The sequence below is a fragment of the Rhinolophus hipposideros genome (assembly GCF_964194185.1).
Source record: "Rhinolophus hipposideros genome assembly, chromosome: 3".
Lineage (NCBI taxonomy): Eukaryota > Metazoa > Chordata > Mammalia > Chiroptera > Rhinolophidae > Rhinolophus > Rhinolophus hipposideros.
The window spans coordinates 4,761,141-4,779,880 of record NC_138049.1 but is presented as its reverse complement, the minus strand read 5'-3'; the positions used below and the strand labels follow the sequence as shown (position 1 = coordinate 4,779,880).

General features: G+C 47.2%; 1 long non-coding RNA gene across 1 annotated transcript; it reads left to right on the top strand.

Annotated features, from left to right (window-relative positions):
• Positions 1-6,370: 6,370 nt before the first annotated feature.
• On the top strand, positions 6,371-11,626 carry LOC308496144. Its single transcript, XR_013993112.1, has 3 exons — positions 6,371-6,731; positions 8,226-9,143; positions 10,784-11,626. It is a non-coding gene; the product is annotated as an uncharacterized lncRNA (long non-coding RNA).
• Positions 11,627-18,740: the final 7,114 nt, after the last annotated feature.

Below are 18,740 nucleotides of genomic sequence, written 5' to 3'. Positions count from 1 at the left end.
TCTCTGTGCCTTAGTTCCAGCTCAAAATCTAGACATTCTGTGATTCAACTTTCAGAGATCTGGCTACAATGCTTTATATATGACATTCTGCATAAAATGGACACAGGTAATTAAATATCACTAATTATCTGTCAAGTGAATGAATGAATGCCAGTCAGGGCTCTGAAATAGTTTCTTTGGAAACCTTGAAAGAACAATCAAAGGCAAAGTTCAGCATCGAAAAACTGAAGACTTTGATTTACTGTCAACCAAACAAGTTGAAAAATCTTAGTAAGAGACACTTGAACCTTTTAAGTATCATCTTGTGGTAATAATGACCTCTCATGCATATTTATGCACTTAGCTTTATAATAACCACTTGAAAGACTAGCTCCCCGCTCCCCTCAGCAGGAATGAAGCTATGTGAAGTGGGACAAAATATTGCAAGTTCAAAGGTCCTAATAGGTATGATGCAAAAATGTTGGAATTTCTTCCACGAGTAACAAGCACCTTAGTGTTTATTGACTCAGGGAGCATTGTGGACACTCAACTCATCCTTGAAAGTCATCAGATGCTTGCCTCCCCTCCAGCTCAGCATTCTTTCTGAGGAGCGCCGCCGGCCCTGCTGAAGTGTGTGTCGTTCAGTCTGGATTAGGACAGGTAATATTTGGAGATGGAGAAAACCAGTTGGCCGTAGGTAGCTAACAAAGAATTCCAAACAGACTCTACAGCCACAGTTGCTTTGCAAAACCTTTTTGTTAAATGACTCAGTGTCATTCATTACCGTCTCAAAGTCAAATCATATGACCCCATTTCCTCAGTAAGTTAATTATTTTGTTTCTTTGTATGAGGCAAAACACTACTTTTATTGTTAATTAATATGCTAAAATTAGGTTATATCATTCTGAACATGTGAAATTGAACTTGGTACTTTCAGATCTATTTTTTAAAAGCTGGTTAAAAATAAATGCCTTCAATGTCTTTCCTTTTTCCAACGGAGCATAAATTTCCTTCCTATGAAATTTCATTTCTTCCTACTGTTATAAATGTCATAATGCCAATTATTCTCCAAAAGGAGGGGGAATAATAATAAGACATTCAGTGAGCATTTCAAAATTCAGATATTTAACAACTGAGAAAAAACAAAGAAAAAAAATACAACAACAGAGAGATAATCATCCATGGATTTCAAGACCAAAATAAATGAAAAAGATGAGAAGAATTCTTTATTTTTGGACTAATTTCAGGCATTTGAGATTTTTCTTTTCTTTTTTCTTTTTTCTTTTTCCATTGGTCAAAGTGAAGCTATAATAGGAAATTTGGAAATTTCTCTTCTTGAAGAGAAGCAGAGAGAAAGCCAGCACGAAAGCTTCATTAGACGGTGGGACACACAATAACATCTCGATTCGCCCAGTTCTGCTCTAATGAAATTCCAGCTGATACATGTGCCATAGCGCACTGTTAATTACTTTTCTATTTATTTAGTAGACCTACAAGTGGAAAGCAATCTAGTGCCCCGGAATGGTTTGACTCCTATGTTAAGTACCCGCATTCCAATCTGGTGAGGTTGACAGAGGCTGGAGCCGAACTTTTATGTCCTTGCCTTGTCAAGTTAGCACCTAGCCGGCCCTAATACAACCAGAGTGTGTTGTTTTTTTTCCATCTCTGCAAAAGGTTGATAGTTCTTATAAGTCAATAAACTGATACTGGGAGTTCTCAGCCCTGCTTCTTTTTTCCCTGAAAACGACAGGAAGGATTAAACGTACACCGGCAGGGAGGGGCGTCTTTATGCCATGATGCAAAATGCACTTTTAGAAGCATGCCGTGTCTCCTAGAGATGAATGCACATCTAAATAATGATGGAAGCTAGGAGTCTGTGATGTGGCTTTATTCCTCTGCACCAGGTTTTCACCACACAAATGTGTGAATTATGGCACACAACTATGGGCCTGACCTTCCTCCTTCATTCTGGGGTCATTTGGTGGTCAATTAAGAGGAAAACAGAGGCAGAGATAAGACTTATCTTTGCAATCTGCTTTGGGTCTTCCAGGAGCCTGGGAAGAAGCAGATTGTGTGGATGTCCAGCTAAAAGGCAGTTAATCAAGGCAAAGAGAGAAGCAGAAATCGATGAATGAAAGCACAATCCAGACTTCTCTCAAACAGATGAGTTCCTTTACGTGTGGGACCCTCAGCACTCCAGAGTAGAAAATGAGGCCCTCTCTCCATTTCCATCTCCTCTCCTGCCTGCTCTGTTTTTGTTTTCAGTAAGAGTGCAAGCCACGTGGCAACCTTCTGGAACATTAAAATAACCTAAGCGAAGAGGCACAGTTAGACAGGGAGAGCCGTGTAAAATAAGCCTGCTTCCTGTTTCCATCTCTTCGTGAGACCTCCTTCCTTTATTCAAGTCATGGTAAGGGACTCGGTGACTGTTGTCCACCAGTGACCTCCTGGGCGTGTCAGATGGAAATGTAGGACTTTGAGTGCTGATGTGACACAGTGACCAGGTGTCCTGGGTGTTTCCATCCTGGCTGGTCTCGGTCGAGGCATATCTCCTTCCCAGGCCTGACGAGTCAGCTCTCCTGCCTCCGTGCCTGGCTGCTGCCCTTCCCCCCGCGGCATGGCTACTTCCTTCCGGTCCTCTCACTCAACACCTTCATTTCCTTTGACCTTCAGCTCCGTCAGGAGGCCTTTCCTGACTCCCCAGAACCCCACTCAGAACGCCCCGGTCCTGAGTTCCTATGCACTCAGGAAGATCTGCCCTGCCCTCCTTTCCAGCTGACATTTGCTTTGAAAGCAGGAGTCCTCTGTCCTCCAGGAGGGGGGCCATCTGCAGATCCTGTGATCCCAGAAAGGGAACGAGGAGCCCAAAGCATCATTCTCCCCCTGGGCTCCACTGACCCCAACTGGAAGGCCCTGGGCCGGTGCTCTGTGGATCCACTTCCCTTTCCTTCCACTTCTTTCCTTGCTGGGGCCCTGTCCTGCCTGTCTTCACTTCCCAGCCCTGGCTTTGCTCCCTGCTGCAAAGTGGGCCCCATCCCAGGGGCTCTGCAACCAAGTCTATTTTTCACAGTGTCCAGTCAAGCCTCTGAGAGGAGAGTGCCCGAGGACCCTCCCAGACCACCTGGTCCAGGCAGACTCCGCCACCCACCTCCATTGTCTCCCACAGCTTGCCGGGTCCGTGTGTGCAGACCTCTCTTTATGGGAGTGTTACGTCTGCGAGGGCCAGGATTAGATGCTTTCTCTTTTCTTCTCCCGGTGGGAGAGTCAATTATGCATCAGAGTCTATTAATCTTATAAACAGTTATGGAGCTGAAGAGGCTCAATCGAACAGCTGAGGCCTTAAAGAAGTTGGAGTACCAGAGCCATTATTATAATGAAGTTCTGTGATGTATAATCATGTCTCTGGGTGACCAGGCACAATTCTTTAAGTCTGAGAAATTGTAAACGATATGTAGGGTATGTTTTATGTGTACAAAGCAGCCTCCCGAAAGCATGTGCTCATGAGCACCCGTCCCCAGGAACCGTCTGGGAGTAGCACCAACTCTTAGCCTGATCTGCAGGTCCGGGCTTCATCCTTAAGCTGGCAAGCCGCATCCCTCTCCTCCCCTGCTGTCCACACGGAGATGGGGAGAGAGGCTAGCCAGCACGAGGCAGGGCGATGTGCCGCTGTCCTCTTCTATTAAGACCTGTTTGTTTGTCTGTCTCTTAAATTTGGTTCCGTAGCATAAAAGCAGGAATTTATCTTTTTCCCCAGATGCAACAAACAGATGCTGGGGACCAGAGACCTTGCATGGTTCATAAAAAATAAGTTATAAAATCTATAAAACTGCTGAAAGAAATCAGAATTTCAGCAAATTCCAGGGGTTTTTTTCAGGCTGTTCCTTTTGATCAACTATGGGAAGAGAGGGAAAAGCCAGTTGTGCATAAATTCCATCTGTTGTTATAGTAAAGTATGAATGTGGCTGGGAGAGAATAGAGGAGAAGGTGGTGTTCGAGCTGTGACATTAACGAAGTAAAAACGGAGAATGGTGCCAGTCATGAAGACAAAACTGTCATAATCAATTAGCACTTACTTTTTGTAAAGATCTTGGAGGCGATGGGTTCCTTAGATTTTAATGTGCATCTTCAAAGTAATTTTGTAAGCTATTTAAGTGATGTTCCCTTTTTACAACTCCACATAATTTGATTATACAACCCATCCTCCAATACTTGGGTATGCAAATGCAGCATCAAAGTGATTTTCTCCAAATTTTTATGGAATTCGAGGTCACTGCAGTGATAAGAAGTCTCACAGGTTGCAGCTGGGTTTCAGTAACCCATTCATCTGGTACACTGAGACCATTCCAATTTCAAGCGACCACTGTTTGAGAATCACCCTTGAGAATAAAAATGTGGAAACCAAAGACAGGACAGTGATTGGGGTTTGGCGTCAAACTGCTTTGGATATTATCCCAGGGCCACCAGAAAGCTGAGTTTGAGAATTAAACTCTCGGAGCCTCAGTTTCCCCACCTGTAAAATGGGAGTAATAGTGGACAGAAATGTTATAAGGGTTAGCAATTAGAATGAGAACACCCAATAGAATGCAGAAAAGACACTCACGTGGCAGCAGCTGCTATCATTGCTCCAATACTAATACTACTACTATTACTATGACGATTAATAAAATCTGTATTATTCCTTTGGCAAACTTATTTTCCAAGCAAGTATCAAGTGATGTCGTGATGCTGAGATTATGCCGATGGCTGAGCTTCACAGGTGACCTTCGATGACAGGATAACTGCAATGCTTTCCTAAGGAGTCATCACCAGAAAGTACCAGCCTAGAATGGCAGATTGTCCAGTGAACATTTCTCTCACGTCTTCTACAGATCAGACATTGTACTAAGTGCTCAGGATTTAAGAATATGGATTTGGAGGTATAAAGCCTCGACCTCTAGGAGTTCACAGTCTCCTTGTGGAGGATGGGGAACAAACAATTACAGAGCCACAGAAGCACCACCAAGTGGGGGGTAAATCTGTAAGGCTTGGGAACCAGCAGAGACAGGACCCCTTCCCTGCCAGGGCAGCTACAGAGGCTTTAAGGCAGAGATGACATGTGAGTTGAGCGTGAAAGAAGAGTAGTTTGCTGGACAGACCCACGTTGAGAAGTCTATTACCATCAAAGCAGGTTATAGACCAGGTGTTCTTTTGCTTCCCAGGGGACATTCGCCAAAATCTGGTGACATTTTTGATGGTCAGGGCTTGGATGGGGGTGCTGCTGGCCTCTAGTGCAATATGCTGCTACAGTGTATGGACAGCCCCCCACAAGAAGGAAGCATCCAGCCCCAAACCTTCATAGTGCCAGGTTGAGACCCCCTGAGCAAGCAGCAGTGTGTCTGGGACAAGCCGGGTGATTCAGGATGGCCTTTCACCCTTCATGAGGCGGGCGAGGGGTCTGGAGGTGCAGGGAGGGGCCAAATCGTGGAGGACCCCGAGGCTGTCACAGCTGAGGTTGGCGCTGCCTCTGTGCTCCTTCCCTCGAAATATCCCCAGTGTGTGAGGAAACTAAACTCAGTACGCCGTATAGGGCAGCAATAGCCCGAAAGGTCCAAAGTATCTGTGTCATCTTACAAAGTCAAGTAAATTTTGCTTCTTTCCATAGTTAAAATGAAAATAATAAATAAAGTGGTTTTTTCCTCCTAGAAGTTTCAACTCAGTGCTTCAGGAAGACCCACCGTCACATGGAATCAGGATGAAAAGCTGGATGGGCAGGGCAAGCCCTGAAGGTTCTGAACAAGGGGTGACAAGAGCAGATGTGAATACTGAGTCCCTGTCACACAGGGCTGCAGCAGACAAAATCTAGTTCAGCAAAACCCATGTCCCCAACCGACTGATTCATGATGTGGTCCCCTGAGATTCAAAGTCACAGCTAATTTTGAACTGTCCACCTGAGGCAGAGGAGCAGGGTCCATCAGTAGGAAGAACACTGAACTGAGACACCAGACCTCCTATGAGCTCTGGCTCTGCCCCTCATTAGCTGTGTGACCCAAAGAAGATGACTTCACTGTTCTGGACCCAGGTAAGAACGGTCACCTGATGAGAAGAGCTCCTAGGCTCTCAGAAGTAGGGTAAGCCTTCCTGCTAGGTGGTCACACAATGCTGGGACGTCAGCTAGTCCTGGCTGGCCCCTGCACACCAGACGTAGCACAGCTATGAGCTTGGAGGATGGTGGGGGCACCATGGCATTTAACAGCAGCGAGTTTCATTTTCCACTTTCATAACTTTATTCCTTTGCATGCTGAGAATTCTTTGGCCTTCAAGAGTCCCTAACCTCCTGAATTCCTTATCAGCTGGCATCTTAGGCTTCAGAGAACCCTTCAGCACGTAGTGACAGGAATGCAACTTCGAGAACAGCCCAGGGAAGCCAGCTTGTGTTAAAGAGTATAAATACTGTTAAAGTCTTTTCAAATGTTTACATACTTGTTTATTTAGGTAAGGCTCTTTCTCTCTGGGTTACAAAGCATTTTACAAAACTAGAAATGGATCTTGTGTATTTGCCCAAAGGGCCAAGGCTGAACGAAAGGCGCATGAAGAGAGTGGAGAGAGAGAGCATCGTGCCCCATGTCTTGGCATGTGGTCATGTGGTCATAGGCTCTGAACTGTCTTCCCTGTTTCCTGAAATGTTGTGAGCGAATCTACAGCTCCTCCAACGCGTGTCCTCACCTGTCAGCTAAGAAGTTAAAACAAATGGCCTCCACCCATGATCGTCAGAGGTGAGCCCGTGGCTCCTGGCTGGAGCTGTGGTAGAAACTGGGGAGCGTAACTGGTTAGGAAATCCAAGGCACGAGGCAGAGAAGTGAGACTGCCCGTGAGAGGGGCTGCCCGTGGGCACCCTGGGTGCTGCTGCTCATGAACGATCGAGAGGGACAGTGAAGGCCCCAAACTGAAAGTTGTCCCATTGGAGGGAGGACACCTGGGAGCAGGGGCGGGAGTGGGCATGGTGGGCCGAGGACGGGGGACGGCGCCAAAGCAGGGGGCCTCAGGCAGTGCACCCCCATGTGGTGTGGGGAGATGCACTAACCCCACAGAGGCTACCTTTCCATCCTCACTTTACCGTGGGGATTGTTTAAACGTCACACACTCTAATTGTCGGGCAGTTTTCCAGGGCAGGTCATGTGACCCGAGTGTGTGGCTTTCGTGTCACCTGTGTGCATGAGCTCTTCCATGTCACGTCTCCAGCCCGCTTCTCCCACTGGCTCTGTCAGTTGGTCTGTCCTACAACCCTCAGCCTCAGAGTAACCCCCGATGGGCGACCCAGGTGTCTGGTTCTCGTGGGAAGGAGCTGGAGTCCTACGTCCCTGGGTGAGCTGGACCTGGGGGGAGAGGCTGAGGGGAGGCTGGCACAGCCCGTGGCAGCACCTGCCTCGCGGGCTGGGCTCCGGCTCAACTGACGCTCGGAGAAGGATTCAGGAGGCTGAGGCTTACGGAAGGACTTTTAAATCATTTTTGAGCATTAAAAAACTTAGATTTGTCATATATGAAATATTCATAAATTGGCCCAATTCACATTTTTATTGATCGATGGAGAGAAATAATGTGTCTCAGAAATACAAGTCATGCACACCATAAAAAAGACGTTTCTTGGAGAACTGTCTTTGCTGAGAAATCAGCCCACATCTCCTGTCCGTGGCCGCCTGCTGCACCTGCTCCTTGGAGGGGACCCATTGAGGCCGCATGCACACCCCCCCCAGTTCACTTGGGCTCCTGGGCCAGGGCTGAGCCTCCCCACAGTGGGGGAACTTAGCAGTAGACCCCCTCACAGAGCCAGAGGCCCCAAAGTTGAGCCTGGGTCCCAAGGCCGGTCCTTAGGCCCCTGTCCTGCCCCTGGGACCCCGGACCCGACGCCTGGGCCTTGTATCCGCTTTCCCTCCCATGGAGTGCTGGGCCTCATCAGAGTGACAACAGCATGCCAGTGCTGGGCACCCTTTTCTCCTGCCCACAGCCCTACAGCAGGCACCACTGTCACCCATCTCAGACGAGGACGTGGAGGCCCTGCGTGGGTGAGAGCTTGCCGAAGCAGCGTAGCAGAGCCACGTCCCACACTTGACCGTCTGGCTCTGGAGCACACGTTCTGGACTGCTGAGCGGGGTTCCCAGAGCGTGGTCTGGACCCCACAGGACTCTAAGGCACTTCCAGAGGGTCTCCAAGGTCAGAACCAACTTCGGAACAGTAGGACGCCGCTGACCTTCTCTCTTTCTCTCTCTTAGGTGTATATGGCGGAGTCGTCCAGAGACTTCGGGGGTGTGGTGACCTCATGGCTCTGACAAGCAACAGCATGCTTGTATATGTGCTTGTGTCTTAAACACGTCTCAGGTTTAATTTCTAATAAGGCCAATATTGATAGACAGAGCCCACCTAGGTCTCTCTGGGATACTCATTTTTAAAAGTACGAAGAGGTCTGCAGACAAAAAGGTTTGAGATCTGCTGCTCCGTGCCAGGGCACTCCCAAGGCTGCTTTTTGGGTCCTGCTCTCTGGCCTACCCAACCCCTGTCCAACCACCCAGCCCTGTACCCTTTGGCCACCCCCTGCCCACCTGTCACAGACCCAATTTGGGTGACTTCTCCAGCTCACAGCCACCAGGCCCACACCATGGCTGATTATTGTCACACTTGATTGGGGTCACATTCTCCCTCAAGAATCTGAAACTTGAAAGTGGATGTTATTGGAGCACAGTACATCATGATGGAGCTCTAGAAAATGTCAATGGTAGAATCTGCTCTGACCGCTATGTTGGTTCCAGAAGTGGATTGTTCGGTTCTTCTAAAAAGTCTCAGAGCTACCCCAGTAGCTGTCAGATGTCCTTTTATCACTTAAGGTTGTTTGGAAAAAACAGAAGTTTATCTAATAGAAAAAATGTAATGTACCCCTCCTGGATCCCCCACTCCATCTGCTTATTATAATCTACTCATTTACCTTTGGCCCCTCTCACCTGTCAAAGCCTTGGTCTCCCACCTGAAAACTACCTTACTGAGGGGGGCCCCCTCCAGCCTCAGCACCACCAGCTCTGCCGAGTTCCAGTGGGTGGTCTCGTCTCCTCCTCTCCTCGCTTACCCAAAGGAAACATCATGCCTCAAGCTTCAGTGTTAAAACGGGACAAAGGAAACCTATGGTCTGACTGCTCTAGGTACCTTTATCTTATCTTATCTTTGGACTCAAATTCCCACTGAGAAGCCTGGGTGTCTCTCTCCCCCCGCCCGAGCTGCCTGATTGACTGGCACAAAATCCTCCCCTAGAAGTAAACTGTCCATTACGTAGCAAGAAGAAGTTTAAGTAAAAGAAAAGGAAGGAGCATTAGATACCATGTAACAGGAAAGGTACTTGCACTCCATGTTCCACAATGAGTGCTCCCCTCTGCTGTCTACCACGGGGAGCGAGTTGCAGCAGCCCCCCCACCCAACAGATACATCCACATTCTCACCGCAGATGCTGTGACTGTAACTTTATTTGGAAAAAGGATCTTTGCAGATGCAATTAAATTACAGATCTTGAAATGAGATCGTCCTAGATTGCCAGGGTGGGCCCCAAATCCAGGGACAGCTAGCTGTCCTTATAAGAGACACACAGAGGAGAGCCAGAGGAGAGAAGGCCAGGTGAGGATGAGGCAGAGAATGGATTGACAGAGCCACAGCCACGGGCGCCTGCAGTCCTCAGAAGCTGCAAGAGGCCAGGGACGGAATCTCTATTAGAGCCTCTAAAGGGAGCCCAGCCCTGCAGGCACCTTGACTTTGGACTTCTGCACCCCAGAACTATGAGAGACTAGATTTCTGTAGTTTTAAACCATCAGGGTGTGGTGTGTGTTATGGTAGCCCCAGGAAACGAATCCATCGTCTTAAATGGAGAGCCTGTGATCTCAGGGACTGTGGCCGGCTGAACAGCCCTCCGATTCTGGGAGGTGACCCCAAAGTGCGACGCCATCCTCTAGGCAGCCCCGGCTGTTCCCCTGTTGTACTCACTCTCATCCAGCATGCAGGCGGTCCTGTCCCCTTCCTTTCCTACAGCTTCTGGGTGGAGAAATCTCCTACATGGTCTAGGGAATCTCCTGTTGATGAATTTAACTCATCTTTGGTCCACTGCCTTTTCCAACATTCTGGAGTTGTCATCCATGTCCATAGCTGTCCTTGGTCGTTGTGGGGACAGAGCCCCAGAGAGCAGTTTCCAGGCTCTCGGCCTCATGTGGAGAGGTGCTGGCTCGGATAGTTGATGGCCGTCAGCTGTGGCTGGTTGGCCGTCAGCTGTAGCCATTAAGCCAATGGTCACTGATATAACTGCCGCGGCTATGGAGGGGAGCCGAGGAAAGTGAAGGAGGAGACTGAAGGAGAGTAAGGAGAGTCGAGGAGAGTTGGTCGGTTGGCAGCAAAGCGGACAGCAGGTCGCACGTCGTGTAAACCCAGCCTCCAGTGAGACCATAGTGGTATGACTCCCCTACCTATGGCTCCGTGGGTGTTCCTTTTTGGCCTCACCATGTCCTGCGTTCTTATGTGGGGAGCGGGAGCAGAGACCCCGCAGGCCGCCCCACCGGACACCCCTTTGACAGTCGTGATCACAACACACATGAATCTCAGCAAAAAACAGAGGAATTTGTTCTTTAGATAAATAGTACCCAGGAGCAGAAACACAGTCAGGCCTTACCAAGGACCAAGAGTGGAAGCTGGCCGATAAGCCTTCAAAACCCAGGCAGTGCGACCCTTGATCACTTATCAAAGTTCTTTTCTGTGTCTTCCTTTCTGTCTCTGTAACCCAGTTTTCCTTGCCTCTGTCAAACAGCTAACGATGGCCACCCACCGCACAGCATTGGTTCCAACTTCCCAAATTGCCTCACAGCCATCCGAATGAGCAGCAGAGAATTAGCACCTCCAAATTCCAATGCCAAATTCTTGGAGAACAACTGTGGGGAGAGACCCCTGGCTGAGACCAAACGGGCAGAATCATGCAGGACGAGCATGGCTCATGGGGCCCTTTGGGAGGACTAGAGCAGCTCTCAAAGAGGGGTCCGGGGTTCACTGGGCCAGTGGTAGGTTCTCCTGCAGAAGGTGGGGCCCTTGCAACGAGCAGTCATCTCAAGGCCTCCTTGTCTTGAACCTCTGCTCACACAAGAGGCAAACTCTGTACGTTCTCCGTTTGTCCCGCACGGTGTGGCCCTTCACTCTCCACTCCCTTTCTTGGCAGTTTTCCCCTACTGGGTCCATACGTAAAAATTATTGTAGAAGAAATGACCCTCGTTTGGCTCTTCTCTCTCTGATCCTGATGCTTCCAGCGCCCGCCCTCCCACACCCACTGATTGAGCATCTTTGAGGAAGCGTCTCCACTACATGTTCACGACATGCCCTCCCTTTTTCCCCAGCTCCAGACCTCCCCCCCCATCCCTTCGGACACAGGCACCAGTGGGGATAGGTTCAGTGACACGGAGCCCACACACACCACTCACCCACAGGCTTCCACGCCAGGAGGATTTCTCAGTGCACAGGCTGGAGACTCACCTTCATATCCCCTCCACAGGCGCACGAAGGAGCCCTGAACCCAGGGTTTGCCCTAGATGACCAGAGGTCATTGGTGTAGACACTGCTTGATTCCCGAGGACCCTTAAGAATAAAGTATTGTAATCTCTTGTAGGGCGGATGTGTGTAGCTAAACAGGCAGCACAAAAATGAAAATCCAAGTCCCTAAGGAAGTGAGAAAAGCAGAAATAGTGAACAGGGAATGTGGGGACCATGGAGCCTGTGGCACTTCGGGTGGGACTTCTGAATTTCCACCCTGGGCCCATGGGGCTTCCTGCACAATGGCATTGGAAAGTGCCTCCCAGCCAAAGGGCAGAGAATCCTGTTAGGTCTGCAAATGAATAATGATGAACCCCAGGCTTAGTCCTGGTTGGATAAGGGTACGTAACATTAAAATCTGCAAATTTGTTCTAAATGGGTTGTTAATTGCTGTTGAGCTTTAAATATTTGAGTTTATTAATTTCTCCCTCACCCCCTGAATTATATTTCAGCAACATTCCCCCGTTATTAGGCTATTAAATTAGACATATCAAAAAAAGAAGCATTTTATTTATATCTTCAGAGACACGCACATCTAATTAAGACGGTGTTCCTGTGCATATTTTATATTAGGCAAACGCGGCCTGTGATTTTCAGTCTCATCAGCTCAGATAAGGGCCTTGATAAGTGTTGGGAAGATTTGACTTGAGCTGAATGAGCAAGACACCCTGCGTCTCTCTCAGTAGTGACTTCTTAGGAACCTTTGCCCCGAGACAAGCAGCTGGTCCAAGACCTTGGAAAGCCCAGCGGCAACCTCCAGGAAACCAGAGGTTTGAAAGTCAACTGCATTGCCAGATGCTTCTATGTGAATAAAAAGAATGCAACTAGCCAACATTTAGAGAGCACCTATTGCATACCATGGGTTCTTTTTTTTTTTTTTTTTTTTTTTGCCACGGGTTCTTAATGAATATTTATAACCTTGCATAACGGCTCTTAATGAATATCATAACCTCGTGTAACCGTCACAACAACCCTGGGGGTTGTGACTATTTTTATCCCCATTTTATAGAAAAGCAAAACAGACGCTTAAAGAGATTAAGTAATAATCATTTCCGTAAGAGGCAGAGCCAGGACTGAAAGTAGAGCCTGCCTGACTGGAACCCATGCCTTTTCCACTTTGCCTCCCTTCATTGCAAAAAGAGTTAATCCATTCTAGAACATTCTTAACCAAGGTGTTATCACCCCTTACCCCTGCAAGGTGATGAAAAGTAGTTCTTGGGAGCAAAAAAAAAAATCGCATTCTTTTTATGCATAAAGAACAATTACACACACAGTACATAAATAGATCAACAGCAGATCTGTGGTACGGGAGCTCCCTGAGAGAGGGCAACCAGGAGAAGACGTCTGAAAAGGCACCTTTGGGAGCTGACGATGGACAGTCTGAGAAACACTGTTTAGCACAAGGGCAGTCAGGATACCCGCACAAATCACCCTCATGAATCACCATCCCTGCCACTAATCCCACTGCTCTTTTATTTTGACCACCCAGGCACAGTGGACATGAACTGGTAAAACGCCCACTGTAATGGGAAGATACAGATACCAATGCTGGAATGCAAATTCCGTTTGTGATATATTTTATTTGCTGAGCTTTTGACGAAAGACAACGGATTCCCGTTTCTGAAGGAAGATCAAGTTCTCTGTGCGAAGCCATTCCAAATCCTGGAAATGGTCGGTTGGTGCTCCCATTCGTACGTGTTTTGGGGCTTCTTTAGCCCACGATTCTTGATTCTTTTTTTCTGTAATGTTGTACAGGAAGGTGCTGGAGAAAGTATGAGTTTGGGTTGTAACAGGAAAAACTCAGGAGTCAATCATGGTTTTATCCCTTCCCGTTCATCAGTCGTGGGGCAGGATGCTGAATCTCAAGAGTCTCTGTTTTCTCATTGGGAAATCCAGATTCTTACTGTACGTCAGACATTTCATCCCTGTTTTACCCTAGTCTCACACTGTCCAATATGGTAACCATTAGTCATTTGTGGCTATTGAAAATTAAATTCATTAAAATTAAATAATATTAAAATTGAGCTCTTCAGCCTCACTAGCCACATTTCCAGGGCTCAGTAGCCACACGAGATTACCAACTGGACAATGCAGGTAACAAACATTTCTATCATCTCAGAAAATTCTCCTGACACCACTGTTCTGTAGACGATAACACCAAGAAGACAGCGGCCTTGTCAGCATGTGGGTGGTTACTTTTCATTTGACAAATTTTCAATGAGAATAAACTTTGTGCAGGTCCTGTTCTAAGCACAAGAGATGATCTGTGATCAAACCAAAGTTCCTACACTTAAGGCAGTATTTCTAGTAGAGGTTTCTGTCATTTCCTAATGAACGAGCAATAGAGTATTTAAGAAGAATATTGGTATTAGATCAGAGAGACATGGCCTTGCGTCTGAGCTGAGTGATATGGGTAAGTTTACTTATTCTCTCGGAGACTCAGTTTCTTCATCTGTAAAATGGGTGGAAATGCCACAAGATTGTTTCGAAGGTGACATGAGGGAATGGATGTAAACAGTTTAACACAACGTCTGGTATAGTAGGTGCTTGCTAAATTATTGCTCTCCTAATTAAGACAAAAATCATTCAATTCTCCTAATTGCTAGTTTGTTCATATAATAGGACATTTCCCTTGCTGTCTGGGACTTATTGGCTTGTTATTCAGGCTCTATGTCAGGATATTCCTAGAGGTCACTTGACATAAAATAGCAGTGCCATGTTTAAAGGAATCCATCCTTTAACTCACATTTGAGAATCCATTGCTCATCTAACAACCTTAACATTCTTGCTATTATGGGTTACTGTAGTTATAGAACGTTGGAACTGGAAGAAAAGTTAAAGAAAACATACCCGCAATTGAATTTGTCTGTTGTGAAGGCAGGAGAAGGAGGAGTGCCAAACCCACAGGCACACAGCTATCTGGTGGTGGAAAAAGGACTAGAACGCAGGGCTCTGACACCAGTCGTGGTGGTGTGCTCCGAGTTGCAACAAGTTTCCTTGGCTTCCTTGGCAGCTGCTCTGCCTGTGAAAAGAAAATTACAATAAACTTTTGATCATCCCCATCAGGCAAATTCTTCTTCCTCACCTCTGGGTCCCGAAGTGGGAGTTCATTCAAATCACAGGGCATCTAAAGCCTGGGGAGTGTTGGAGATATCCCTAGTAATTGTGGTATCCCCCTGTGGGGACAGAGTCCTAGAGAGCACTTTCCAGGCTCTGGGCTTCATGTGGAAAGGTGCTGGATTGGGTAGTAGACGGTCATCAGCTGTAATCAGATGGCCATCTGCTGTGGCTGGGTGGCCATTAGCTGTTATCGGTTAGTCATTGGTCACTGATATAACTGCCATGGCTAGGCTGGCAAGGGGGTTGGTTGGTTGGCGGAAAAGCGGTCGGAGGATTGAGGCTAGCAAGTGCGGTTAGCAAGCAGGTGTGGATTGCAGATCGTGTTGATACTACTTCCTGTGTCTCATCTGGCTGCCAGTGAGACTGGGGTGCAGGAGGACCCCTTGTTGGGGTACTGGCTGATGTTTACTTTTGTGTCTCGACCAGCCTCCAGCGAGAATATAGTGGTATGACTCCTCCATCCATGGCTCCGTGGGTGTTCCTTTTCGGCCTCACCATACCCTGCGTTCTTCTGCGTGGAGTGAGAACTGAGATCCTGCATTACACACCCCTGGCAGCCATGTGGCCCGGGGACCATTTTACCTCCCCTTGTTTAAGGTGCTTTTACCTCCTCATCTCTTCAAGATTCTCACCTGAAAAGGACAAGCCTGGGAGTCACTTCCCCCCCTAAGGCTTATTTTAACCCGAGAGGGCATGGCAGTATCCTAAAAGAGGACATAGCAGTTAATCCTTTTTTCTGGTCACTGGATGGAGAGAGTCTTGTGTTTTCAACCATTTTTAGTGATATACTCAAATTTTGATAGAAAGAAAATTAATGTTAAGAGAAATTGCACATATAAATCCTTGGATATGAATGGAACCCAAGTTTAACCATCCTGACGCTGCCTTTGGGGTACTGGTTTTAAGTTGGTTATTGAGAAACAAGACTCAGAAAGAACCTGTGGCCCTCCCCTCTTCCTGCCCAAGAGATTCAGATAGAAAGGCTGCTCCAGGAAGGGAACATTGGGATGTTCTCCCGAGCAGCCTGATTTGAATTAAATCTGGTAAATAGGGCTTCAGGCAGGGGCCTGTTAGCTTTGCTAAAAAAGAGTTTGCCTGCCTGGTGTGTTCCAGTTTCCTTGACTGTTTATAATCTCCTGTTCTCACTTCTGAAATCTAAGATCCCATCTCCCCCTTTTCTCCTTTGTCCAAACTGTCATACATACCCAATGTTACCTCATTGTCTCTGGAATTTTCATGCATATGTGAATTCCCTGTGTGCATGTATTAAAATTTTGATTTTCTCCTATGAATCTGTCTCTGTTCATTAGATTATTAGCCCAGCTAGAAGAACTTAGAAGGTGGGAGAAAAAGTATTCTTTTTTTTTATTATTATTTTTAGCACCTACAGATACAAAGAAAGGAGTATAGTCCGGGGCGGGGGGGGGGGGGTGGCGGGGTTCCTACCAGAGAAAATAACATTTTACAAAAGTGATCAGTTTTTACTGAATGGGCAGTGAGGCTGTGAGTAAAGAAGGCTTTTTAATAAAAAGGTCTTTTTCTTGTCCTCCAGAGTCCCAAACTATTTAACAGTCCGATTAGCAAGCCTAGAGAATGAAAATTACAACCGCCTCTGGATTACTCATGGGCCACCTGGATGTCTCCATCTCCAGCAGCCAAGGTGGGTCTTCATCCAATTCCACAGTTCAGGTGCTGAGGGAGGGGGCGGGGCGCAGAACAGAGAGCAGAGCAGAGGCCCTTGCCCTGAACTGGTGGACATGGGGCTGCGTCAGCATTTCAAACCCAAATTACCTAGAAAGAATAACTCCATCACCAAATGGTCGGAGTTACTAATGTGTGTCAACTCCCGGATAGCTATATGTGTTAGATTTTTTTCTGTCAGAAATGCTTTTTAAAGAATTAAACAAGGTTGTGTCTGAGTAGCAGGACCACTCTAGTTTTGCCTTTATATGAGAAAAGCAGTTAGCAGGTCAACAGCATTGTAGAAGCGATTATGCTTGGATTTGAAAACCAATTTTTTAAGGAGTATGTGGTTAGTTTTATGTGCTATGATTGAATTGGTAACAGAAAGCCTGGCCTTGCAATTGGATGTGGATTTAGATCATCCTAAAGGGCTCCCATTTCCTCTGGAATCTTATGCCATTGGACATGAAAATGTCCCCACAGGAAGAGGAGGGTTGAGAAGGAAGTGTATGGATAGTTAGATAAAGCATGGAAACTGTCCCAGAACAGTACCCTGCCTGACCCCTCCACACAAGCACACAGCGAGAAAACAATGACAAACTCATCTGCACGATTCGGTGTCTGATTGTATCACGGCCGCAGCGTCTTTCTCTGCAGGAAAGGCACAGGCACTCTTGAGGCTCTGCAGGGCTACGAAAATGGGGATTGACTTCTGTTTGGATAGAGGTAACATGATTAAACCTGAAATTGGCTCTGTGTGTATCATAGCTTGTTTGGGATTAGAGTAACGAAAGAATAGAATTTCCTGCCCATCTGTGAAGAGCTTCAAATTAGCGTTCACTTGGGGCTCCCTGGAGCAGATGGAGTGATCCAGGAAGTGAGCAAAGCATGCTTTTGCCTACCGTGTCTGCAGACCTGGAACCCTCCTGGCCCGCCAGCCAGCCAGCAGAAACGCCTAACTGGCCTGCCTGACCTTTGACACTTGGGCCTGTCACACTTCCTCCTTCCCCTAGTTCTTGGCTCGCTCTGTGGCCCAGCAGCACTCATTCTGGCTCCGTAACTCAGCTCCCCGTCTTCCAATAGTTACTTTAATTTATGACATGGTTTGGACACACTCGCTGGCCCTGACCTTGGCCCTCACCCCAGAATATTATGTTCAGCATTTATCTGATAGCTCTCCCACTGTAGTCACAGGCAGGAGGTTCTCCCTCTGGTCACAGCCCCACATCCCAGGCCCAGAGGGAAAAGACCAGGGCAGTCCTAGTCCAGTTCCCACATGAGCTCCCCATCAGGTGGGGGGCAGAGAGGCTCAGTTGGCTAAGTCTGCTGTGCCTCCTGCTTTTTCAATGACATGCCAAATACTTCTGGCAGCCCTGAAGGTCGCTGCACTCCTCCTGCAGAGAAATTGGCGGGCACTCAGGTTTTACCTTTGCAGAGACAAAACGTACACATGTAGCAACTTGAGAAGATGCACATAGCTATGCCTGAGAAGTGCCAGTGGAACCACTCCGCTCCCATAGTCACCCACATTAAGAAGCACCCCGAAAGGGAGAGAGTGAGCAGATTCGATATTTATCCTGAAGCAGCGTGTTCCACCAGTGTGGAAGGATATGATGGACTCATCCCACTGGAGAGTGGGCAGGGGTAGTGAGTGGGGATATGTACCTTCCAGGTAGACTGTACCCATGGGGCCAACGCAGAGAAGCTGGGTCTAGGTGGCACTGAAATAAGTGAAGTGTGAGATGTCGGTCCCCTTCACGGGGCCACAAACAACTCCATGCAATGTGCAAAGCGATTGCCGAACAGAACCGGTTCCACAGCAGGCAAGAGTCACCCCAGAAATTGCTCAAGATTAGAAAAGCTTTATCAACAGACTTGAAAGGAACAGGCAGAACACAGAAACTAGTGTAATGTCAAAGAATCTAAACTACTGTTGTTTCTTCAGGTGATACTCTAAAATATAGTCAGCTACGTGTACATGATAAATAATGTATTTTGTAATTTACATTTTTGAATTGAAAAAATTTCTGCGATAGCCCCAAGTAAATCGCATGCATGATTTAACAGGAGATGAATAAAATTTTAATTATGAGAAAAAAAACCCTCTGCAATAGTGCTGTTTCCTAACAAAACAGAATTAGAGAGTAGCTTTAATCCTTGGTTCTGCACTTGTATAAGATTCTAAACTAGAAGAGTTTAGGCGGTGACCGAAATGCAGAGAGAACTAGATAACTGAGTTTACCTATTGATACAGCACTTTAAACGCTTAAGGCACCTTTATATCTATGCTCTCGCTTGTTCCTCGCGCCAGCCATAGAAGGCAGGAGTGGGTTTTGCTTGTCCCGCTTGACAGAGAACTTCATCGTTAGCCTGCAGTAACTGGA